This window comes from Hetaerina americana, unplaced genomic scaffold, assembly GCF_022747635.1.
Source record: "Hetaerina americana unplaced genomic scaffold, ioHetAmer1.1.p SCAF_1, whole genome shotgun sequence".
NCBI classification, from domain to species: domain Eukaryota; kingdom Metazoa; phylum Arthropoda; class Insecta; order Odonata; family Calopterygidae; genus Hetaerina; species Hetaerina americana.
The window spans coordinates 21513266-21540971 of record NW_027286069.1 but is presented as its reverse complement, the minus strand read 5'-3'; the positions used below and the strand labels follow the sequence as shown (position 1 = coordinate 21540971).

The 27706-nt window shown below is 38.8% G+C and overlaps 1 protein-coding gene and 1 long non-coding RNA gene across 5 annotated transcripts in view; one reads left to right on the top strand and one right to left on the bottom strand.

The window, feature by feature from the left end:
- The window catches only part of LOC139689136 (uncharacterized), a 330286-nt gene that overhangs the window by 281740 nt on the left and 20840 nt on the right, over window positions 1-27706 (top strand). The gene's annotated exons all lie outside the window — the stretch shown is intronic.
- On the bottom strand, window positions 9138-18777 carry LOC139700560 (uncharacterized). Its single transcript, XR_011703750.1, has 3 exons — window positions 18750-18777; window positions 18254-18407; window positions 9138-9201 (listed from the first exon to the last, which is right to left on the bottom strand). It is a non-coding gene; the product is annotated as an uncharacterized lncRNA (long non-coding RNA).

Sequence of the window (27706 nt, the reverse complement as noted above, 5' to 3'; positions counted from 1 at the left end):
CTTTCTCGCAACCATTCTAATTTTTTATAATTTTGATTAACGTTAGGATAGACTGCTTGTATCATATCGCGGACAGTTTTCACCGATACACATAAATCTGATGACAATTTTATCATACCAGATGCTTCAATAACTAATCTATCTTCTCCAATCTCCAAAAGTTTATTTGCAAAATTTTGAGCATTCCCATCTCTTAAGAGGATTCGCATGTTTTGTTTAAGGCTAATTTCTTGGACATGATTCCATAGAACAGAATGTTTTAAACAGGCAAAAATTTCATCGGCTGGAGTTGATTTTGGAATGACAGGCAGAGTTTGACGGAAGTCTCCACACAGGAGTACCAGAGCTCCTCCCATTAAACTGCAGTTTCCTCTAAGATCTTGAAGTGTTGCGTTGAGTGCCTCTAGAGATTTTTTACATCGTACACTCATCCCATACTATCAATTTACATTCTAAAAGAACTTGTGCCTGGCCACTTGTTTTATTTATATGACATGTGGGATTTTCTTGTCGGTAAATATTAAGTGGCAACTTAAGGGCAGAGTGGGCTGTTCTTCCTCCTTCCATTAATGTCGCTGCAATACCTGAAGATGCAACGGCTAGAGCAATTTCTCCATGAACCCTGATTTCAGCGAGAACTAAATTAATTAAAAATGTTTTTCCCGTGCCACCAGCAGCATCAAGAAAAATGATACCTCCTTCTTGTTTATCTACTTGATTCATTATTGTTTCGTACGCGAATTTCTGATCTTCATTAAGAAGTGGCTTTTTATCCGCGATGTATGCTTCTAAGTCTAAGACATTGTAGCTAGTTTCACGTATATAATCTGGATAAAATACACCCTGTTGATCTTGTACAGGTGCAAAAAGACCGAGTTCCACTAAAGTCTTGTTAACCATGGTGATACACTTTTCCTCCAAAATAATCAAAGTTTTATTAAAAATGTCGGAGTTAAACGTAATATCCAATGTAGGATTTTCACTTCGAACTTTGGCCAGTATATCCTCACTCATTGATTCTTTATATTTTTTCCATATTGTTTTTGGGTTAGATGGATTATAGGAGGTTATTATGATGGCAAACAAAATTCGGATTTGTCCTGGAAGAGAAATCAAACTGGCCTCTCGCAATGAGTCATCCAAGTGTTGATCTCCTTCTAGCAACCCTAAATTCTGGCAAGCTTCTCTGAATGTCTCACATATTTCTCCGTTTACCGTCCTTAATTCTGCAAATGAGCGAGGTCCTCTAATAGTATGTAGAAGCATTCTTAAAAAATAACATTCGGCGTTGTTAGGATGGACTGTGTAAACTCAGCCCAATGCGTCACATGAATAAATATTATTCTCAGGATCAAAGTTGCCCATTTTTCTTCTACAAAAGACTTTCCTTGATGTATTCCACGTATAATATCTCGGCAACTCTGAATACAATAGTGTTCTTGCAAAAGTATCCTGCTGGCATAGTTGGAAAAATGCTGTTTCTATGACAGCAAAAAAGTAAACAAATTACATGCATACAAACAAACACTCTCCTTTATATATAGATATATATATATATATATATATATATATATATATATATATATATATATATATCCGTTATTATGTACCACGTACTTAGTGGTGCGAGTAACTCTCGTGCGTAATTTGTGGTCAAGCTATTTTCGGATGCGTTCGTCTTGTGTTCCATTGCAAGCCTCCATTTTCTTTTAAGTCACATTGTGCTATCTTATCGATTTTAGTAAAACTTGTGTTGGTGTAAGTAGTGTGGAAGAAAGGAAGAGAAACAACTAAAATTCGAAGGGGTAATGACCGCAAGACTCTTTTAAATGAATGTGAATACTAAACACAAAAAAATGACGAATTACAGCAGGAGAATTGCAGTTAAAAAGATAATTTAGTTGTTGCACTGGTCTTGATAAATCAAAGATTGCAGACTTTATTAGGAAACTTGTATTTCTAGTCGAAATTAACGACGAAAATTGAAGAAAATAGCAAAAGCTGGAAAGTTCACCTGGAAAAAAATGTAAGACTACGCAAATAAGTCCTTAAATGCAAAACTCATGGTGGAAGAATTATATGTAGACCGAGTAAAAAGGTAGTATGTCCGAAAATCTTTGATTCCGGAGCAGTCTTATTACGTTATTAGAGAAAAATGATGACGCTCGCAAGTAGCTTGGTGTGCACTATTAAAAATTGAAAAAGCTTTGTAATTAATCTAACAATGTCGGTACAGTCTGTACTTACATCAAAGAGATCTAAAGTACTAATCGTAATGGACTTCAGTGGCCAGCCTTGGTCAGGCTTTGTTGCTTCCTATTATTCCTTCATTCATATATATATATATATATATATATATATATATATATATATATATATATATATATATATATATATATATATATATATATATATATATATATATATATATATATAACTTTTTGAAAGTCTCACGGACGTGAATAATAATGCATAACACTTAGCACTAGTGGACCTAGTTCTGTCCCTCTCTTCCTTGATAAAGGTGGCAACGACAACCACGAAAATTCGAAAAATAGTGAGTCTCCTTTTTGTGTGTTTCTGTGTTTTTGTCTGTGTCCACTATTGCTAAGTGTTATATATATATATATATATATATATATATATATATATATACACACACACATATATACATATATATATATAATATATAATATAATATATATATATAGTATATGTGTGTGTATTTTTTTCAATTAACCCCCCTCTGGTTCGAGCATCGCAGTTGGCGCCATTCGTCATTCTCTGTCTCACGATATCAGCGCCGAGCAGTCTTTTCTTATCCCTTTCGGAGGCGCCCACGCCTCGTTGGGCCTGGGGGAGGGGACAGCATGGGGATGGGGACACAATATCTGTGTGCCACACGCACACTCGTGGTCCGCTACTGCGCTGTACGCGCCAGGGTGCGAGCGAAAGGAAGCAAACAAGACCCTGTGGAAAGGGAGCAAGGAAACGGACTGCCCGTTCACCGATCATAGTCTCTCTTAGGGGCAAGGTTAGCAAAACAGATATAATATATAAAATGAGAAAAATCGTGAAATATCGATCATATTATCCACGACTAAAGTTTCCCTGCGTTGCTTTACCTAAATTATATTGTCATATAAACGAATTATAACATTTCAATTTTATCAAAATGTGTACAATATCAAACAAAATAATTATATCGTCATAAAGATATTATCGAAAAAATCAATTATATCTTCATATTGACAAAAACGAGCATATCGATAATATAAACATGCCGTTTGTACCCTTATAGTATAAGGAAATGCCAATAACATCGATTGTATTGTGATTAAACAATATTGAACAAATCAATCCTATCGTCATATTGACATACAAGGGTCATCCGGAAAGTAGTACCCGTTCGTGCCGCATGAAGTGCTGACGACGCGAGTAGCCGCTGGACGAGGTCAGATAGCTTCAGTGGCTTGTCTGCCTTCTCTGAGCCAAGTTGCGTGACGCTAGCATTGCCTGTGTTGTTTCTGTGATTGTTTACAATGTTTAAAAAAATTGAGAACGCCGCCAGTTGTGAAGTGAGGGCAGTGATTAAATTCCTCAATGCAAGAAACGTTCGCCCATGTGATATTCATCGCCAATTAAAGGAGGTGTATGGAGACAATGTAATGGACGAGTCGTCTGTTCGGCGGTGGTGTCGCAACTTCAACATGGGGAGGGGGAACACACACGACGATGAGCGTTCGGGGAGACCGTCTGTCATTACAGACCAACTGGTGAGCTCAGTTGACGAATTCGTGAGGAACGATCGGCGCGTCACAATTGATGACATCTGTGAGCATTTTCCCAATGTTTCTCGAACAATTGTTCATGAAATTGTTAAACACCATCTGCATTATGCAAAAATTTGTGCAAGATGGGTCCCTCGCGTATCTCAATGAGCTGGCGGCGAAGGACTATGCAGCAGGAATACAGAAACTTGTCACACGTTATGACAAATGCCTTAATTTGCTTGGAGATTATGTTGAGAAGTAGTTTAAAGTATCCTCTTTCAAATAAAATTTTTTATGTTTGTTAATATTTACTTTTGTGTCTTTATTTCACGAACGGGTACTACTTTCCGGATGATCCTCGTAATAGAATATATCAATTATATCGTAAGAAAATCAGGTACATAATCGACTATATTAACCATTTCGTCATTTATTTCGCCGATATCGGCAATAGCTTAGATCGATATCAATTATCCATGCCTAATAGTGGTCGATAACAACTATATCGTCTAAATACTCCAAATTGTCTATCTTTTATATCGTCCAAATCGTAATATATAGTAGTCCTATGACTTATATTTTCCATTCCTATCTCGAGGATAATTATTGACCATCGATACATAGGTTACTTATTGTTATACAAATCGACATTAGCGATATGAAAAAATGTCGACCTGATATCATTACATCGGTCTATCGCAATGCTCATGAGGTTTATTTGCTTTTCTGAAAACTTAGGCTAATACCTCAGATCATATTGGCTGTAGCACATTTAAATAAGACATTTTATTTTATTTTGTATATTATTGTATGATGCCTATATGCTGGTAAATATTTCTTATCTCGGTAATTTTTGGGCTAATGTATATTGTCAACGAGTTGCTCTTTGCCTGCTTTTTCTTATTAAATGAAAAAACGGAGAAAAAGTGGACTCAGCAGTCACAGCCCCGATCCTCCTGAAGATCCTCAAAGCACTGCAGATTACATCCAGTGGTTTTATATATACTTCCATGTGATGACGGGCTCGTGAGATTTAAAGATTTTTGCTCTTAAATATTTATCGCTTTTTCCTCATGTATTTATTTTCATGGAGCTTTTGGTTAGGACTGCCAATTATTTTAATCACCAGGATTTTGTGGCGTTCTTCTGATTTCTTCAATATTCTGATTGCTTTAAGGAGGTAATTGAGGGATTTCACATAATCCTACTGGCGCCAGCCATTGTACCCGGGTTTATCATCGGCCATATGGCAGTGAAAATTGTGAAGCACAACCTTTTACCGGAAGGTAATAACCAAATAAAGATCTCCCGGCTTCGCTTTATATCCTTCGCAAATTACGATAAGGGCAATCCTTCAGTCCTCTCTCGTCTTTACGACGATGACTTGTTTGTATTCCGCTGTCACGAAGTACCAATTGGTTCATACTATCCCGGTGATGATGAACGACCAGACCGTAAAGGTTATTTGAACGCAAATTAGAGACATGCGAGGAAAATTGGAACTTGTTCGTTTTGGTTTTTATTCGCATTTCAACAAATTGCGCGTGATGATTATTACATTAGGGTCAATTCGCACCTTTGAAGACCTTAATATTGCAGTTATTCGTACAAATTGTGACTGGAGAATTTTATAGAACATCCATTACCGAATTAAGGTGTTGTGAATGTTACCTATAGTAACCCTTTTCATATATTCTAAATCATATTGATGTTAAGAATTTGTTATTTTAAATATTTGATTCTGCGATGATAAATTTTATGAGAAATGATATCAGGCACTACTTTGTGTGGAAATGATTTGACGATCGTTATGACCCAATAAAAATCACTGGCAAATTCCCACTATACTTTTACTTAATTGACCACTCTCAGCACCATTGTTTCATTATCAGTAATGTATCGTTTTGTTAATGGCAAAGTGACAGAACCCTGTTCTGCTAAATGATAGAAATGTGGAAGTTTATCAATTGATTTTTATGAATGTTGAGTTTTGTTTGACCCTAAAAGGGAAACGATTTTCCTGTTATTTGGCCCCAAAATGTCCTCACGGTTTTGTAATTCCATTCACATTCATCTGTAACGTAACGCAACTTAATTAGTTGCAGTATATGTGGAATTAATCGATGATGGCGTATCGCAAGGAATCTAAGATATAAGTTTTTTTTTAAAGTTTGCTAATCAGTCAAACGTTGTTGTCATCCAGCATTTGTGTCATCCAACATTTTTGTCATCCAACATTTTTGTCATCCAACATTTTTGTCAGCCAATATATTTGTCATCCAACATTTTTGTCAACCAACATTTTTGTCATCCAACATTTTTGTCATCCAACATTTTTGCCATCCAACATATTTGTCATCCAACATTTTGGTACCACGACCTCAAAAAGTTGGATTCGCGAAAGTTGCGGAGAAGGAAGGCGACGGTATTTGCCATTTGGTTTTGCCCTCGCATCCAATAGAGATTGCCGTGTGAGAATCTGCAAACACACTTGATGAGCGAGTTTTTTCCCCCGGGAATACTTAACCGCGTATAATGCCGTTGACAGAGCTTTTTAAGCTCCCAGCTGAAAAGCTCTCTGCTAGACGCCGCCTCGCCTGTTCATTGATTGCTTTAAATGAGGCTATAACATTATCTCCGCAGTCGCAAAGGCGCGAGCGTTTGGAGAAAACAGTGGTAAATGATAACCGCGAGCCTAGAAGATACCCGGAATCCGTCCACAGTGCTCAACCAATTGAGCTCAACTCTTTGCTACGTAACGCCTGAGGACTCTTTGTTATACCAGAAGGGATTGAATGGATCATAATTAAACATGAACGTAATATTATTTTGCTAAAGTCATTAAAAAATATAATAATATATGTATAACTTTGTTTACTAATCCAACAAAGCATAAATTAATAATACACACTAATTACTTGGAATGGAACTGTTTTGGAGTCATTTTAGATACCCTGAAATGTATGCCTTAAATTAATGCCACCATCCAATAATTTTCACAGATTGGAAAGGATTTTCACTCAGAATGAATGAAACAGTAAATTCATAATTTAATTCACATTATATTAGTAAATTATTTGTATAATTCCGGCAATTGAAAAAATAACAGTTGTAGACAGATGTAAGATATTATCTATGAGTACTGATATGTGATATGATAATTATATGTGTACCAACTTTTTATATATTGAAAATATTGATAAGAGAAATGCTATTGCTACTATATCTGTGGACTCGTGGGAAAACGTATACAAAAACCTTGAGAGATATTATAATAACAATTCTCACCATCCGCTAAAACAAAAACTAAATACCTCTCTAACACTTAACGTAGAGCCATTAATCTATATTAACGCTGACAATTAGATTCTAATCAAACAAGGAAATGCTTCTTAATAAAAACAACCATATCCAAAGTCACTCATTAGCACCGTATAACATTCAATAGGACAATAATACAGGACTATATTTTACTAGCCTTGCAAACAGTATCCGCTGCATAATATCCCAACCCTCTCTCACAGACGTGACACTCACCGAACAGCAGTCAAATTGAATTACGGCAACAGTCGCCATACTTGAAACAGACAATGGTTATTTTTATTTCAAACTACGCATTTACACAGCATATTTAACAAAATAGCAACAATATAGCAATATATTTGTTTTTTATATATGTTATATATATACTACCTTGATCAAAAAGTTCCCGGAATAACCACCGTGTGGCGCTCCCATCGTTCCGATTTGAGTTCTGTTTTTTTTTGTTAAATTGGTACATCTGTTGTTGATATTCCCTTTAAATCTTAGTGTCATAACTTGACATTTGCAAAAGTTACGGTCGGTTTTCGGTATGTCCATCAGTGCTTCCTGCGATTTTTCCATTACTTCCTCTCGGCTGCTAAAACGCGTTCCCCGTAATGGTTTTTTAACTCGATTGAACAGAAAGAAGTCACAGGGAGCCAAATCAGGTGAATTCGGTGGCTGTTGGATGGTATTTGTTGCATTTTTCGTCAAAAAATTACGAATAATGATAGCACTGTGCGACGGTGCGTTATCATGGTGCAAAATCCACGAGTTTTCTGCCCACATTTCTGGTCTCTTTCGGCGAATTGCTTCACGCAAACGTCTCATAACGCCCAAATAATACTCTTTGTTTACTGTCTGGCCTTCTGGCAAAAATTCATGATGCACTACACCGTTGTAATCCATGAAAACCGTCAGCATTGCCTTCTTTTTTGACTGAAAACGACGTGGTTTTTTTGGTCTCGGCTCATTTGGTGAACGCCATTCACTTGCCTGATGTCTGGATTGCGTGTCGTACTCATAAACCCACGTCTCGTCTCCAGTAATGATCCTTTTGAAGAATGTGGGATCGGATTCAGCCTCGCAAATCATGTCTTTTGCGACGTCAACACGGTCTCTTTTTTGCATGAAATTGAGGTCTTTTGGAACCAACTTTGCTGCTACACGACGGAAACCCAAATCATTAACCACAATGTCTTGGGCGGATCCATAGGCAATGTTCAAGTCCTCCGCTATTTCTCTGATGGTTAATTTGCGGTTATTGACCAACATTTCTTTTACTTTATCAATTTTTTCACCGACTTTCGATGTCGATGGTCTGCCACTGCGTTCATCATCTTCGATTGACTCACGACCACTTCTGAACCGCTCGTGCCACTGGTAAACGACCGTTTTTTTTTAGAGAATCGTTGCCGAAACACTTTTCCAACATTTCCAACGTCCGTGCGCCACTAAATCCGTTTTTTACGCAAAATTTAATACAAGTTCGTTGTTGCAAATTTAAATCCATTTCTGAAATTGTAAAAAATCGCCAACACACACAGAGATAGATGTACTCTTGGCTACGTAACTTTTGCAAATGTCAAGTTATGACACTACGATTTAAAGGGAATATCAACAACAGATGTACCAATTTAACAAAAAAAACAGAACTCAAATCGGAACGATGGGAGCGCCACACGGTGGTTATTCCGGGAACTTTTTGATCAAGGTAGTATATATATATATATATATATATATATATATATATATATATATATATATATATATATATATATATATATATCGTGATGTCATCCCGCCAAGCAAGGGAATCCTCAGTGAATGAATCACTTAACCATTTTATTTCATTCATTTCTCTTCTTCTGAGTCTCCCTATTGTTCGTCGGGCTGTCACCTTTCCCATATGGGCCCTCCGACTGCTACCCAATTACGTGCTTGTCTAGAGAGAGAATTCCATCCTCAGGAAAAGCATTTCCAGACGTGTTTGGTCACACTAGGATAATGGCTTCAGGGCTCACTCAACGTCCCTCCTCCCTCCTCCCCCCCCCCTCCTTCCCGCTGTTGTCCTCTCCAGTCTCCATTTCTTCTCTATTGGCTTAAAGGATAACTGCTGACGAGCCTAGAAACGAGACAAAATCAATAGGTTGACCCTAAAGTAAAAGAAGCTGAAGTAGGGCGAGAAAAAAATGAAGTTAGAAATGCGAAAATACATTCGTAATTACTATCGGAGACGTGCTTCCACTACGGGTACACTATTACGATTCTCTCTGCGTATTGCATAATGGGATTCGATTCATAATATACTTAGCGACGGCTGGTCACTCGTCTTACATCCAAGACAATTGAAGTATATCACACCGCATATTGCTACCTTAGCATAAAGCCCTACCAGGTTTTCATCTTAATTTATAGATGACAGTGAATTCAAATGGAAGAGGCGAATTAATTTTTTTCTTCAAGTTTTACCGAGACAATATATATGCACAACAGCCGTTCATGGTGCTCGCTGGCTTATTACAAGTAGAGACAATGCCATTGCATAAGTAGGCTGTTTTCACTTTGGAAAGCTGGATAATCAAATGGCAAGCGAAAGATTGAGGTGAAGATAATAAGACCCATCTGTAACGTAACGAGAAATCTGGCGATTGGGACCGAGGGTTGACGTGAAAGTGTTCGAAGACGCGCGAACATTGTAGATACTTTGTGATGATGGGGGAGACTTGAGCTTGGAGGAGATAGATAAACGTTTTTATTCGGGCGAAATTGAGACCATTAGGTCCCCTGCTTCCATTTAACCCTTCATCAAGCACATAACAACAATATATATATGTATATATATGTAAAATATAATAAAAAAATAAGCACAAGAAGTAATCTTGAGGGAAAAACTTCGGCAGTTCAGACATGAAGATCCTAGTAAAAGTCCACGCAGGAAAACACCCACAAAGTAGGGGGGCGTGAAAAACCTGCGAATACCCTGCAAGATAGTAAAAAATTATAAAATAAATAATTACAATAAAGAAATATATAAGGATGTGAAGGGAAAGGTCTGCAAATAGTTTCTTCGCGAGATTAAGAATGGAAATTCACCGTATTTATTCCACGTGATCATTTATTATTTTGGTTAAAAAAGTAAATACTAGGATTTATTTATTGAATATTTTTTTAATGCGATCTGAATATAATCTTCTACGTAAAAGAACGAGTATCGTGTCACTCTGAAAGGAATGCCATCCTAATTGTACCGTTGATGTGCGTACTGCAAAATATGCAAAATAATTTTAAACATAATTTATTCATTGGATCTTGAGATCATTGGAAAGAGAGCTGTTCTATGTATTCATCCTTGATGCCCTAGGCTACATCATAGCTACGTATTTTTCTGATTGTATAGATCTTCCTGGGAAACCGCTGGCGACAGAGGGAATAAGAATGAAGCCTATGCGTCGAATCTAGTCGTATGTACCTCAAATAAAAGTATGTGGAAAATAACTTTGTAGTCTTCATTCCTCTATGAGGCACTGGTCCCTACTGTATTGGGAAAACTGAAATGGAATGTGTAGACTCAATTAAATACCAAGGCGTTACCCTCACTCACGATCTCTCCTGGGTGAAACACATGCGGGGAATATGTGGATAGGCTAACAAAAGGAAAGGAATATGTGAGCAGAGAAATATTATCTATCGTTGGTTAGGGCTCATTTAGAATATGTATATGGGATCCTCACTAAGTTGGATTGATTGCCGAATTGGATCGCGTGCAGCGTATGGGAGCTAGATTTGGGAAACATGGTTATGATAAACTTAAGAAGCTTATCCAAAATATTAGAGGAGCTAGGCTGGGAATCACTCACGGAGCGTAGGTTAAATTACATATTAAATGTCTTACATAAATGGGAAGGAGGTCTCCTTAGCGGTGGTGTTGAAATGTATTATTACCCCCATCGTGTAGGAGAGATCATGTTAATAAAATAAGAGAGATTAAGGGCAGAACAGATAGATTTAAGATGTCATTTTTTCCTCGAACGATAGGGGATCATAATAAATAATAAATTTGTGCGAGCGCGTGGCGCGCGCGAGTGGTGATAGGAGAGAGTGGATGGATGGCAGCACTTTGATTGAAGATGCAAATAAAGAGCTAGTGCTAGTGAGATTTAATCTGGAGCGTAGTTATTATGTATGGCTCAGAAACTTGGTCTTTGAGGCAAGAGGGTGAATTGGAGAGTATTGAGAATAAGATTTTACGGAGATAGGAATATCTATTCGGAATCCGAGCTGGATTTTTAACTGCGCCCTCGAATGGAGAAGCTCTTACTGTTTTGTGATTCGGAAACGGAGGGGTGTGAGGTGAGGTCGACGTCAAACAAACTTTTCCAGACGGCCACCGATATGCCTCCTCGCGGAGAAGACGGGGTGGGGATGGGCGCTGGAGAAGCCCAGAGTTGATACGGCGGCAATGGGCGTGGGAGGGAGATGATAAGGCGCCTCTCGTGAATGAAGAGGCGGGGAGACGTACATAGATGCCCACGAGGACAGCGGGAGGTTTCCCACGCTGGGGACCGGCGGTGCGTGGGTGGTCAGCACGGCGTCCCCACCCCGGGCGATTGTTTCAGTTGGATGGAAGTTTGGACTGGGGAGACGTGATGGGGATTATCACACGAGAGAGAGGAATGCAACATCCATTTGAAGGCGTCAACCATAGGACGTAGTTAATAGTCAGATACGTTTATTTGCTGACGACGCAGAGTTTTACAGAGATATCTGTATTCCTGAGGACACAGCAACTTTAATAAATGACCTGATGGCTCTACAACGCTGTTGCGACACATGGCAATTAGAATTAAACGTAAAATAAGGACTTTGGGGATGATTTTTTGAAAAAAAGAGCGATTCCCTCCCCAACGTCTATTGTATTTGGAACGCCGAAATAAAAACTGTGGACTCGAATAAATACTTAGACGTTACCCTCACTCACGACCTCTCCTGGGTGAAAGACACACGCGGAATATATTGACAAGCCAGGAAAAACATGGCATATATTAGAAGAGTGTTGGGGGAATGTGATGAAAAGATTTAAAAGGAATGTTATATTTCGCTCGCTATGCCTTTATTTAGAATATGCTGCTGGTATATGGAACCCTCATGAAGTTTGGTTGATTGCCGAATTGGGTCGCGTGCAGCGTAGAGAAGCCAGATTTGTAAAACATCTTTATGATAAACTTAGTAGCGTATTCAAAACATTAAAGCAGCTAGGCAGGGAATCACTCAAGGATAGAAGGATAAAGATAAATTACAGATTAAATCTCTTGCATAAATTGGAAGGACGTATCTTTAGCAGTGATGTTGAAAATGCATTGTTAACCCCATAGTACTACGGTAGAAGAGATTATGTTGGTAAAATTATAGAGATTAAGTGTACGTAGAAAAGATAGATTTAAGATGTAATGTTTCCCACCACGAACGATAAGGGGATAATCAGGATTTTATATATATATCTATATTAATTGAAAATGTATATGAAGTTAACACTAGTGGGCAAAGACAGAAACACAAAAAAAGAAACACTTGTTTTAGAATTTTCGGTGGTCCCAGCCACCTTTCTCAAGGAAGAGAAGAAAATAACCGAGGGAATGAAGGGGCTGAAAACACTGGATGAAAGGGGAAGGTTGTGATGTGAGAGGAAGAGTTGGAAGGGGAATTTTAAGAAGTATGGGGATAATAGGGAAGGTGATGGGAGCGGAATGGGGATGAGAATATGTGAAGATCGGGGCAATTAATGTCTAATATTAATACCTGGGCAATCCCAGAAAACCAGGAGCCAGATAAACGCCAGCTCTATTGTTTTCAGTTTCAGTGGAGGGTCAGAGGGTGGGAGGGATGCTAAAATGGATACACTATTTATCAAAGGGAGTGTTGTGTTCGGAGGCGTGTTTGGGGATTGGGAGCAAATCAATCAGGGATGAATTCTTGCATGAGGCCCGGTGGTCATTGATTCTAATATTGAGGGTATGGTATACTGTCCAATATAAAAGGCAACTAAGTCTGTTCTTCATACAGAACGATTGAGGGCCTTCTTGTATAACTTTTATCTTTATAGTTATGATAGCTTTATCATAGAGAAACGTGCGAAATTTAGTGTTTTACAAAGGTTCATTAATATTAGTGTCTCCAATTTCTTTCAGCGAGATGTTCTCTCTCTAATTCCATTCCGCCACAACCTCTCCGGCTTTCACCAATTATTTTACGCATGGATATAAAACGTATATAAGACCGAACTTCTACTCATTCTGTACCTGAAGATGATTTATTAAATCTGGTCGCCAATAAAAACTTATTTACTATGCTACGGAAAATTTCTCTCCTTTTGTCATTAATGTCTTACAATTGCAATATATAACGACGAAAACAACGCAATTACTTGCTCGTGTGTTACAAATACGTTCATAACCCCAATAAATGAATTTAATTTTGAGCTTTGCACACAACCTGAGATAATGAATGAATCAATTGCAAAAGAAATTTTCAGGAAAATCGAATCGTAATATCGAGCAAATATTTTCATGAAAAATTTTGATCTGAGTGGGTAAAGAGGGGTACAGTTCCTTTTCGCCTATGCCATCTATGGTTTTCCCAGAAGGAATATCTGCTACCCGAACAAATCACCGAGCTTAGGTGAAGTTATGGGTGCCCTTAGACATTCGGAACCGAGCCTGGACCCTCTGGTTTGTAGCCCAGCACGCTCCCTAGACTACCGTGTCCCTTCCAATTTAAGGAAAAATATTCTTATGGATTTTTGCACCTGACGTCACAGTTCGTCGGTAGACGATCCTCAAGTGAATGTTCAGATTTCACGTTTCTGGACTGCAGCAGCTGTAGATGGCAGTCTAGGCAGAAGGGGAAAAAGGATACTATATGTGAAGATGTAAAAATAATTCTTAGAAAATGTTATAAATTATGTTAAATGTCTGATTCGTGCCATTCGAGCTGACTTTTGGTTTTGGAACGATTCTGCCAGTTCAATTTCTTATTAATTACGCTCGTAATTTAATTTTTATTTCGTGTCGTTCAAACTTCTTGGAAAACTATAGAAATGAACCATAGTTTAAAAATTCCTAGGTCTCGAAGTAATTGTTTTTAATGTCGGCTAAAACATTTTGAAATAGTTATTTGTCACGGTGGTCGTGGAGCGTAAAAAAGCAATTATGATTGAAGGTAGGATCATAACTGGGTAATGATAAATACATGAATGTATTATCGCGATCTGGTTCGCAAATTTTTCTAGCCACTGTGGAGGGATGAGAGGAGTAGGACATGACTTGTGTCGTCATGAGGTATATCACGGCTGTTACTTGGCGCCTTACGTGATAATTATGCTACACTTATGCATATCTCTGCTTCATTCTCTCGTCCGGTCAAGAGGAGATGCGTGACTCCTTGCCCCGGGTCGTGTTCAGAGCTTCCTGTTTGAGTGAGGAGCGGATGCTGCTGATCCGCGCGCATTTGCGGGACGCCGCAGTCAAACAAAGGAAGGAGTATACGCGCCGTAGTGGGAGTCGCCCTTCTTAGTCCAGAGATAATCAAAGGCGTGAAATGTGAAATATCTATCTCGGGGCTATCGAAGTCAAATTAAAATTGATATTTCGACCTAAAACTTAGTGTGGCAAGCTAAGAAGTTGGATATAAACGTCTTATCAACAGACATGGAGTATTTTGAAGAATTTTGATCATTTGTATAAGTACAATCTATAAATCTATTTTTCATGTTAGTCCGTTTAAAAACAGCTGTGCCCTATAGTGGTAGTAATAGTAGATTGGCTAGGACCTCTGGACACTCACAGCTTTACCAAAGCTGTGTAATTTTTCGGGTACTAGATCAAATACTTACTTTGGCTTATAGTAAAACTACCTTTCATGGTGCCACCGTTTAGGTACGCAATTGTTGGGGAAACTATTTAGTTGCACTTGGAAAGAAACAGGCCCTAATATGATGGGTTGAATATCGCACGCCGACATATAAAAGCGATATTTTTATCCTTGGAGACCTTGATGATATTGACTTCATAATTTCACACATTTTAAGTAAACTTACCCACAGTTGATTATCTATAAACTGTTGCTAAAACTTTAAGACATCCTCGAGTTTGATTAATTAGATGAACAGATTTTGTTTGATTACTTTCCACCCGAGTGAAATATCTGGGATCCATTCACATTACTTCTTCTCTTCGATGAGGCCATCTTGTGACCACGTGCCAATTTCAGTTCCTTTTTTTTGGACCGATTCTTTTCCTCCTATACGCATTCTTTCATCTCTCTTTATGCCTCTTTTTAGGTGTGTTTCTTTTCTATCTCTACCTTAGAATCCCTCTAATTTCAACACTTTTATCCCTTAAAAGTCTTTCTTAATATTTACTTCTGTTCTCTTACAGATATTATCTGTCCCTTCGAAAGTTGTCTTTACGTCTTTGATCCAACTTTTTCTTGTCTTCTTCTCCCAATGATAGTTGAAGACCCGCTTTGTTAAAACTTCTGTCATCCTTTCTGTATGAATGTCCGGAAGATATGGGAATTATTTTGCATTGCTTTCGTTACATTTTCCACGTTTTGAAATACTCAAATTCATATCTTCATAATATGATCTTGGTTCTCCGAAATGACGAGATATGAGGATGAAATCTGATTACATCCAATGAAAAGTCACCAATCTCTTATTGAGATCCACTAAAATGCTTACCCATGTTCTCCAAAAAAATGTTAATATACGAAATTAAGTTCTTTTTTTTAGGTCTTCAACGGCGCAACGTCACACTAAAGACCATCTTAGGCCAAGACAAATATAGCCTATTAAAAAAAATCTTTGAAAGGAATACCTTCCACAAGTAGCGTTGGTAACATTAGCTTACATGTGTCATTCTGATGATTTCTCCCATTTATCCAAGTAATCAGGTCTCCCTAAAACCATATAATATTAATTATATCTAGTATAGATTAGTATGTGGTTAAACCCAACCATCACATTAAACATAGAATAAGGTCGCGGTTTTTATTATAACTTCTACCTGCGCCTGCCAAGTTTGACGTTTTAAGGTTAATGGTCCCATAATTTCATTGCTTTAACCCGATACCTATGAGAGGCACCCATTCCTATTCGCAGTGTAAAAGTTCGTTTCATAGTCGAGAGGCATATTTTAATATCCAATCACCACTATAATGCTTGCCCATATCGCAATTCTTTAGTGCGGTAACGAAGTTTCCAGGTGGCTTGTAAATTATTTCAATTTTAAGTGTCGGCCGACCGACTTGAGTCTTGAGATGGAATCTTTTATCGCGTTATTCTCCATATTAAGGAAGATTTTCCAAGTGAATGTCTTTACGATGGCCGTAGTCGTATTTGTGAGATACAGTCCACCACCCGGAGCGGTTCGTATTGAGGTCAACGTGGAGTTCGCTGCGCATTGTTACAGGCTCCTCGACCGTTCAAACCATAGGAGGAAAAATGCATTCTTCGTCTTTGACAAGAAAATGTACTTATGAAATTAATACCTAATACGAGGGTCATCCGGAAAGTAGTACCCGTTCGTGAAATAAAGACACAAAAGTAAATATTAACAAACATAAAAAATTTTATTTGAAAGAGGATACTTTAAACTACTTCTCAACATAATCTCCAAGCAAATTAAGGCATTTGTCATAACGTGTGACAAGTTTCTGTATTCCTGCTGCATAGTCCTTCGCCGCCAGCTCATTGAGATACGCGAGGGACCCATCTTGCACAAATTTTTGCATAATGCAGATGGTGTTTAACAATTTCATGAACAATTGTTCGAGAAACATTGGGAAAATGCTCACAGATGTCATCAATTGTGACGCGCCGATCGTTCCTCACGAATTCGTCAACTGAGCTCACCAGTTGGTCTGTAATGACAGACGGTCTCTCCGAACGCTCATCGTCGTGTGTGTTCCCCCTCCCCATGTTGAAGTTGCGACACCACCGCCGAACAGACGACTCGTCCATTACATTGTCTCCATACACCTCCTTTAATTGGCGATGAATATCACATGGGCGAACGTTTCTTGCATTGAGGAATTTAATCACTGCCCTCACTTCACAACTGGCGGCGTTCTCAATTTTTTTAAACATTGTAAACAATCACAGAAACAACACAGGCAATGCTAGCGTCACGCAACTTGGCTCAGAGAAGGCAGACAAGCCACTGAAGCTATCTGACCTCGTCCAGCGGCTACTCGCGTCGTCAGCACTTCATGCGGCACGAACGGGTACTACTTTCCGGATGACCCTCGTATAATGACGTTGAGTCGTGGACGAAGGGAAGAAGCTATCTCCCTCGGGCATGTCTGTCTTACACCTAATCCTCTCCAGGAGATTTTGCAACCATATCGGTCAGAGTCATGCGCTTGCAAGTATCCTGTGGGCAGTCAAACTACCTCCATGTCTGTGAGGATGTAAATAATATCATGTAGTATTATGGGTCTTTCCTAATGCATTAAGTTTTGGGAGTAATCTTTTACCTGAACTAAACGGAGTTTTTGTTCAAGGCTTATTTTTAAGGTTTATATATTGATACTCAAAGGTACAGTCTACAGTCTAGTTATGTTAAATATGCAAACATACATTTAATAAAAATAAATACATCGCCTCGTTTACAAAGGTAACGTGACTGTTTTCCCGTGTTTGGAGGAATGTTTTCAAATTGATCGCACCTGTGATCACCAACTGAAGCTCTTTAAACTATTATCACTTTACCGCAGTAGTTATAACGTTCAGCCTCAAGACAGCTTTGCCAAAATTTACCAATTTCAGAAACTTGTCGTATTATTTTTAAATACGAGTGACATGAGACACATTTTAATTTCATCTTTCTCATTTCAATCTGTCGAAGATGACAGTTGCGTTTGGAAACAAAAATAATTGAAAAGAAATAATTTCCTTTTTGACCTTTAAGGATGACGTAAATCGATTTTTAAACTTTCGCGGTCCATTTTTGGTAACGCGAGTTTCGGCGAATATTCTGCGCGGCTCGTGTTTGTGAAAACACCGACAAACCCTTCGCCTCCTCCTGAATCCAAACCTGACAAACTGTGTCCAACGAAGAAGAAGAACGCTTTGCTGTGTTTACCATTGTGAGGCAGAGTATTCCCTGAAAACTCACGCCTCGGGAAGAATTACGTGCGCAGCAGTACTCCATCTTTCACTTTACTTCACTGTTTACGCAGTAAAACGCCGTTTCTGAAGCACGCCATCTTGTTTACCTGGATTTCTCTTTAACTTTTATCCCTGTTGCCATGGATAAAATTGGAAAAAACCTGAAACCAAATTAATATAGATTTTATTTCAGAGAAACATTTTTAATGAAATTACGGAAACGAAGAAAACATATAGTTGGAAGGAACTATGGGTTGAAAAATAATGTATTATAAATTAATAATTCGAATTAAATTGCGATACAATCGCCGGCGGAAACAATCGACAAGCGATTTGTTTATCTTAGATACGTAAACAAACAACGTACTGATTTTGAAAGGGGCTAACAGAACCACCATTAATTTGCCACATCAACAGTTGCGTATCGCCGCGCGTGTTGTATGGTAGCTCTTAGTGCGGGAAGCAGCAAATTACTCTCAAAAAGCGGAAGTGAATGTACTCACAATTTTCTCTTCCTGGCTTCCTTTAAATACTCCGTCGTTCCGTCCCCACCTCGAAGGGGGATTTAAATGCCCCGTGGGGCGGAAAGAGATGGGAAAAGAGGAGGGAGGGGGGTTGGTTCCAGCCAGGCGGTTGGAGTGGAGGCGATTCGCGCGTGAAACTGCGGAGATTTTTCTCTATAAATAGCGTACTCTCGCTCCGGCTGCTGCTGGCTGCTGGAGAGGGGGACTCCTACACAAATAGCGGAGCTGGAGGAGGAAGATGGGGAGAAAGGGGGTGAAGGGGGGGGGGAGAAAGGCTTCAGGAGTCTAGATGCTTAATAGCGACCGTGGAGGGGGTGAGGGAGGATTGCCGCGTTCCAGAAGATCGGACCCACGCGGACTATGTCAAATTTGGCCATTTAAAAGGCACCCGAATGATACTATATTTTTGATTAGGCCGCTCGCTATTTTGGGCCTCGTTGGGGTTGGGAGTCGGACTGTTGATCGTTTTGGAAAACACAGCTGCCGGTATCGAGTTCTATTCTCATTTAAAAGAACATGTCCAGCTATGGAATGGAGAAATAGTCCTTGGAGATGCTAACTAAATCGTTCCCCGACATTTCGTAAGCATTGTATCGTTACCACCATTTGGCGTCGTATAATTTCAAACAAGTAATCCCATTCCCGTTCGAGGGTTGTAGAATTAAAAAAAAACAATGTTTCCATCCCAGGCTCAGCCACCAGAAGGATTATAACGACTGAAATTTCATATTAATTCTTTTTTAACATATCACCCGCGTTTCGTGGATTGTTATCATTGATGAGCGAGTTATTGGCTGGTGGAAACAATCGTAGCGATACTAAAACCACATGTATTACTTAGTATGTAGAAGAGTAATTACTAACCCACAATTCACAGATTTACGGATGATCCAAATTTTAGTTAGCCAAGGGTTTAAAATCGTAGGTACGTGTATCAGAAAAACCATACAATATGTATGGGGTGAGAATTAATGTAAGCAAAACGAAGATTTTTCTGGAAGGATAGAGGCTAAGTTAAACGTTAAAATAGTAAGGAAAAAACTAGGGCAGGGGGAGCAGTTTACCAATCTTGGAAGTGTTTTGTACCAAGATGGACAATGCAGTAGGGATATAAGGAGAAGGAGCACGTTGGGCATGGAAGCTTTCACTGTTCTTAGAAGAGCACTAGGTAAATGTGATGGAAACATCAAAGAATAATGTTATCTTTCGCTCGCTATGCCTTCATTTAGAATATTCTGCCAGTATATTATGGGATCCTCACGAAGTTTGATCAATTGTCGAATTGGATCGCGTGAAGCATAGAGGAGCTAGATTTGTAAAACGTCGTTATGGTTAACTTAGCAGCGTATCCAAAACATTAGAGCAGCTAGACTGGGAATCACTCACGGAACGAAGGTTAAATTACAAATTGAAGTTCTTGCATGAATTGGAATGAGGTCTCTTTACAGTGATGTTAAAAATGTATTATTACCCCCATCGTAATACGGCAGGATAGATTTAAGATATCATTTTCCCCACCACGAACGATAAGGGGATAATCAAAATTAAATTTTTTTTCCGACCACGTTAGTAGGTAATGGTGTTTTGAGTCAAGGAAAGTTTCGTGTGTGCTCACTTCCGGTCCAACACCATAGTGGTGGATCGCTGGATACTAAATAAATAACAATAAACAAAATTGATGACGCGGGTATTGATTGAGGATGGAATGATTGCGGTAGACATAAAACAGATAAGTCACTCGCAAATGGACGCGTAGCTTTGAGGAACGCACTCGTGATAAATGTATGGTCTTTTTGGCTCGGTGATGTCACACGGACGTGGTGTTTGGGACGTTTTGGTAGCTTCAGAGTAATCGGAACGCTAGAATCGCCCCCGTCGGCAGAATCGTGTTCGATAAGGGCGCGGTGGCACCGATGCGGAGGGCACTTGTGAGAGCTAGATAGAGAACAGGGATGGTACTGTCCACTTGTTTTGAGTCTATCGATGAAAAAAAACAAAAGAGTCGTTTCGACGCATCTGGCGCGTGACTTGGATCAAGTCGTCGTGAGTCCTTGTGATGACGCCCTGGAGTTGGGACTCAAACTCCCCTTCTGTTCCTAATGGAATATGCTACGTGGGTAGGCTGAAAAGTAATGCTTACATGCTTGTACACCACAAACAAAAACAATTAGCAAGATCGGGCAAAGAGTACATTGAGGTACAATTCTTAAGTTTCAAAATCATACATTTATTTTTCAACATAGTTACCGTTAAGGCTAACACATTTCTCTCAACGTGTAACAAGTTTTTTCATTCCGTCATTGAAAAACTCTTCCGACTTTTCTCGAATCCCGGACTTGACAGCTGCCATCGTATTGTCGTTCAAGGTGTAATGATTACCCTTGATTTGAGGAAAAAAATAAAAATCGCAAGGCGCAAGATCGGGGGAATAAGAAGAGTGTGGAATCGGTTCAAATTTTAGTTTTCGCCGAGCCTCTCCAGTTGCGCGCGAGGTGTGTGGACTAGCGTTGTCATGTTGCAAGATTATTGGCGCCAGGCTGCCTTTAACAGATAAAAACTCGACCAATATGGTTTGCGATACGCTTTTCAGGGATTCTCCGGTCATTTTGAATCAATTTTCGACGAGTTTGCGATGTTCATCGTCTGTGGCAGTGATCGGACGTTCGCTGCGTTTTTCATAAAAAATTATGACTTTTCCAAGCTCGTAACCACGAAATTTTACCACCCATCGATTTACAGTAGACCTATCAACAGCATTGTCCCCATAAACAGCCTTTAAACGATGATGAATTTAAGTATAAGTCCCTTTTTAAGTCACGACGTTTAAATCGTGTGGAAATAGTCCTAGAACACGTCTCAATACTTCCGTATCTCAAAATAAAATACACTGGATGAATGTAACGACCTCCAACCCGCGCATGCGTGTCAAGGGGTAATGTTTCTTCCATATGCCACCCGAAGTGCTTCTGAAAGTCATTTTGTTTGTGGTCTAGAAGCATGTGTGCATTACTTTTCAGCCTACCCTCGCATATCAGTGGAGAGAGATTTTAACATCTCGAACATTCTTCAATGGATTTGCACAAAACATGTCAAGGCGAACAGCAAGAAGGTCGAATCAAAAGGGCACGTGAGTGGAGGGTAGACGAGACAGGGGTCAAAGGGGAAAATGAAAACAAAACTGTTCCATACTGCGCGGGGATCGAGCGTAGATCTCCACGTGTCTTTCACGATGACCAAAACCCTCCTTAACTCATCAAATCTCGCAGAGTCACCATCGTGTCTATACTTCCCTCTTTTGCCTCTCGATAAGGAAGGGAAGAATACGCTCGCTTGGCCGGGTGGTGTTCGATGGAGGGAAGGGTTGGCTGGCTTCGTGAATCCTGTGGACACACAACTCTCTTTGTGTGCTCTCGACAACCGAGGCGTTCGGGCGATAACGAGTGTTTGTTTTGGAGCAGAAGGGATACTGGTGCTACCGAGAGGGGGGGTGGATGGTGAGGTTTTGGTGCCCTAGAGACATCTATCGTGGACTGAACAGAGGGCACTCTGTAAGTAATCTATAGGCATGGGCGTTCTTGAAGATATCTATCACAAATCTCCGTTTCGTTCATGCCTTTCGGTCGAAGAGGTTGTTCGGAACCCTTGGCAGTGATGATCTCAGGTCGACAATTAGGTAGTACTCAAACCAGTGATGCAGTCATCTTTTTTTGTTCATTTTCGAAGACGTGACTTTCTTCCTTAGTTCGACCATCATCCTCCGGTTTCCTTTCCTCAACCCTAGGCTTCTCTTCAGAGCTGGCGACACGAGTTTTCAGCTATGTTTGTTGAAATATTACCACTGGAAGATAGTAAGCGTGGCGGGTATGTTGGAGGAATCATGTTAGGACTCCTTTGATTCACAAATGGAGCAGTCAAGACTTATAGAAAGATGCGGAGAACCTGAGTATTCTAGCGACATTGAGGGAATTATTACGGCATTCTCCCCCCGGTCACACGCCCTTGCGACGGTTTCTGAGTTATTGCGTAGAGATTATTTGTTTTCGGTTTTTGAGGTAGTTGTAGTTTTATTTTTTGTCGCTTGGCACCCTCAGTCAATAATTATACTGCGTCAGCGATTTTGTTATGTTTTTACAAATGAAAAATCTTGCCTATTCAAGGGGAAATAAAGCAACCCAAAGTATCTGCTTTCGGAGACCATTGCGGGCGTTCAGAACGAAAATTATTCCAATCTTGCGACCCATAATTTTACGGTCAATTATATTTAGAATTGTCGTCGGTTATTGAGAATACGACTCAAGTTGTTTTTTTAAATGCATGATCTGCTTGGTATCTGTATTTCTCGTGTGTCAACATCAGAGCTAAGTAATTACGTTAATGGTTTTTTTTGAAAAAATAAGCATGATTTGGAAATCTTCCGGAGCGATCAACCGCTTACGTTCATGTAGGAATAGTTAGTTATTTCCAAACCAACATTTTGCTGTACCTTAAATATTCATGATGTTTTTTCGTCGAATCACGAATTTGATAAAAACTGTTTAATATTATACACTTTCTTATTTATGTTTGAAGGATTAATGATTTAAAAGTAGGAAAACGTTGCATTCCATTACATAGTACCCTGCAACCCCCGCTAGGGTGTGTGGCAGGGGGTGATAACACACAAGACTACTTTTGGCACAAAATATTTTCCTCCTATCACGGTCGGTGAGCGTTATTCTGTGATCCCTTCTATTGTTCGTGGAAAAAATGGCACATCTTAAATGTATCTGTTCTGCACTTAATCTCTCTAATTTTAATGAAATTATCTCTCCTACCGAATTACGATGGGGCTATCGATACATTTTTAATTTAATCTCTTAAAAACATGTAATATATGCAAGAGATTTAATCTGTAATTTAACCTTCACTCCGTGAGTGATTGCAGGTATTACAGGTATAGATTGACTAACTCATGACAATAACTACGAATTATTTCACGTGCGTTATTGACACTTTTGGAAATATCACTTCCTACGTAATGAAAAAGAATTTAAGAATTCAATATCGATATTGAAAAAGTCGAAGCTGACATAGAGCCAAAATATAAGAAACGACAAAATCGATGCACTCGTTACGTCAACTCCTCAGCCGCAATGCGCATCCCGTTTCTTCCCCGTTCTCAAGAGTGAAGATGGTGCCAAGTCACTATGGTGTGAAAAAGGTGCTTTTTAAGATGAGACAAGATTGATTCAGGTATTGAGCATGATTAAACAAGCTACCGATCAATTCCATTTCGTTCCTATTTATTCGACATACCAGATATAAACTCGGGAAACGCGATGTTTAATTTTGTTCATTAAAAACTTCAAGTACGTATTCCGTCACTGCAGTTTTGGAAATGGGCACTCATTAACGGAACAACGGAAGAATTAGTCTTGCTACAAAGTGAGCTAGAGAAATTTTTCTGGACGGATGTCGTAAAATTGTTGTTCCGATTGTCCTAGTGTAGGCTAATTTGTTTCACGAAACTCTATAAAAGGTTATGTTGCCTCAAAGATTAAGTGACTTCACTTATAGTCTCAAATGTAATATGTCCTCTTGCAATTTCTTTCAGCACAGCAATCCGGATATTCCTCAGCTTTTAATATTTTCGAGAGGGCACGTAACGCAGACTATTACGACTGAATTTGAGAATTCTGAGTGTTCAATTGTCTCAGGGATTGGGGAGGAAACGAAATTTTAAATTCACGGTAGATATCTGCGGTTAAGTCAGTGAAAGTTTTTGTAATTTTAGGCTTTTAAATGGGAAAAGTTTTAATATGCAGTAAGAGGCAATTTTAACCATGCGCCAGTGTTTACGCAGACGTAGATACTTAAAGGGAGTGAATCTACATGTGTAGCGAAGAAGCTTTCACATGCATTTTCATTCACGGTTTGATTGTAGTAGAGGCAGTAGTTAAAAGGAGATGAAGTGTTTCTCATTCTGAGACCCTCTAAAATCAATCATGCAATTGTTCCCACGGTCTTTTTAAGTTACTACTCCCGATTTCCCATTCCTGCTCACGTCAACCACCTTCGAGCTCTTATTATTCCCTTCCATTTGGGAAAAAAACTCAATTGACCATTAAAAATTATAGTTGTGCGTATAGTCAACGATATAAAACAACAGTAATTTTGTCTAAGAATCTATTTGCTGAGAAAACGAGTTATATATTTAAATTATAGATAGGTAGGATATCCCCCCTTCGATTTTCACGGCTAGTCTTTTAAGGACAGCGGGAATTAAGGTGGGTGAGAAATTTGAATCTATCTGAAGGACTGGAGTCTCTCATTCCACGTTGCTATTTATTTTTCCCGCCTTCGTGTTCATTATTTCAGGGTCGCACTTTATCTATTTTATAAACACTCTCATTAGTTCAAAAATCTTGTCATTTATCGGGATTAGTACTGAATATTTATGCAATTGAAATTTTCGATTTCAATTCGCCCGTCGCTCTTAAAATAATATCGAAAGCCGTGCACCGGAGTCCAGAATCAGACGGATTATAATCACTTATCGTGCAGTTATTTGATTCCAGAAGGGAAAAAACCCGTTGGCCAGGGGGCGAGCAAGTTTTAATGGGATGTTTTAATAAAAATCAAATATTAGGGGAATAATATGGAGATGATTTTAAGATGATTGAAGGAATTTTGCGAGGGGTTTGAAATTAATCAAGGCACCGAATTTAAGCATAATCAAACAAAAATTCGAGACGAATCAGGCTAATTAATCAACTTTTAGATAAAGGATTTCGGTTCTTGATTAATCAAAAAAAATGAATCAATCCCTTTGAGGTGAAATTTTCAACATATATATATATATATGTATATAAATATATATATATCGTACATATATCGTATATATATATCGTATATATATATATCGTATATATATATATATATATCGCGTTGAAGTGGATGTTTAAAATTTCAGCTTATATATATATATATATATATATATATATATATATATATATATATATATATATATATATATATTTATACAAATATATATATACAATACACACACACATATATATATATATATATATATATATATATATATATCATACCGAACCAGATTCGTGATTATGATCGCTAGGTCCCACCCATTCTTTTCTTTGTTCCACTATCCTCTTTTTATCATATTCTGTACCCAAAATATAAGAAAACACGTAGAAATGTTCGACATGCCTATTTCTGCGTCAGAATTGCATTATAAATTGAAATCTGCCGATAAAACTTAATTCAGTTTTTTCAATTTCATCATTTTGAAAAAGAATTTCATCGATTTTAGTCGAACGAGCTCACTTTTAAAAAGCTCATCCCTTTTTAACTTTGTCTTTAATTACATTTCGTACGAGCCCTGCACCTAATGGCGGTGAACAGGAATGATATGTGTTGGACAGGGCAGTATGTAACCCAGATAGAAATACGGCCATGTCACATGAATTCTTTGATTAGTGCAAAATGTATTCGTCCAACCTGTCTATATTGCATTTTTCAGAATGATTTCCATCGATTGGACATTAAATATTCTCATGCTTCCACTCGCAAGGGTTTTCTTTGTGATCGTTGCTTTAAATGCATACCAGCTGTTTATCTTATGTAATATACTGTTAGATTGTATGGTATGCAACTGTTATGGAAACAATTACGTATTTTGAGCTTTTCAGCTCAAACTTACAACTTCAATTGTCGAAGTCATACCGACCTTATAACGTGTGAATAGGTCATCATACCTAAGAGGATAAATTTATGTTACATACGTATGAAAACAACATGAAAGACCATTTACTGTTTAAATTTTAGTGATTCCGGCCACCCTAACTTCTGGTTTGGAATCATCCTCTGCCACGCGGCTTAGCGGTGGCATGCAGGAGTCCCATTTAGGATTTCATTAATTGCCTTATATTAAAATATATAAAATTCCATTTAAAATGAGATATTCATAGCACCATATTGCGTCGGCGACGATAATACTCTCTTTCCGCGTATTTCAGTCCCAACGGACCTATCACACTTTCAATTTCATCCAACGGAAAATTCCCATTTAAAAAGTATCGTTACCTTTAAACTAGCGTCCCCCGTTTTTTCACTGGAGAAACTTCAATCCACCGCTGCTTCCACGTGGATAGTATTAGAGGGAGGGTTTCTCGCGCAGCCTCCCACCCCGAAACACGTTCTAATCAGCACATTTTATTAGCGTTTCAAACACGGCTACAAACACCGCATTGTCGACAGTCTACTGAAGGCTTCTCTATTCCACCACAGACACCAACAATTGTCCTCAAACCACATTGTCTATCCGTCTTCGCAAACATTGTCGGGAAACCTTTATTGCGTAATGACTCCCCTCCCCACCTTTGACCCCCTCCTTCCCCCCTATCCTCTCATGCTCCCCTTTCTCAGCGTATCCTTGCTTGGCAGAGTAGTAAGCTCCACTGCATTCTTCTGCTGACGAATGGGTCCAGACACACTACCACTTTCCCCACCAATCAAATCGCCGTGGACACACCAATGAATAGGACATTTATTCACGCCATAGTCTACCAATTGAGGTAAGTTTTAGATTGACCCAAGAATTTAGACCTACCACCCGACAAATCGCTGGAAAAAATAACTTGAATCAACGCATCGCAATCAACCATTTTTGCATTCCGCGTACTTTCTACATGTATTTCCATTCTTTCCGTCCAAAATAGCTGTTCTTTTCCTGCCTCTTACTAAACATTCTCCCCTCTACTTGTATATATCACCGTCTTTAAACATTCCGTTGCCTCTCAGTATCTTCCGCATCCATTTTCCTGTCTACTTTTAATTTTTTTACCAAGAAACATTTCTCTTCTCCTACGATGCACTTCTGTGTTTGTTTTCCTTCACGACAATTTTATTTTTTCCATCTTCCTTCGGATCCA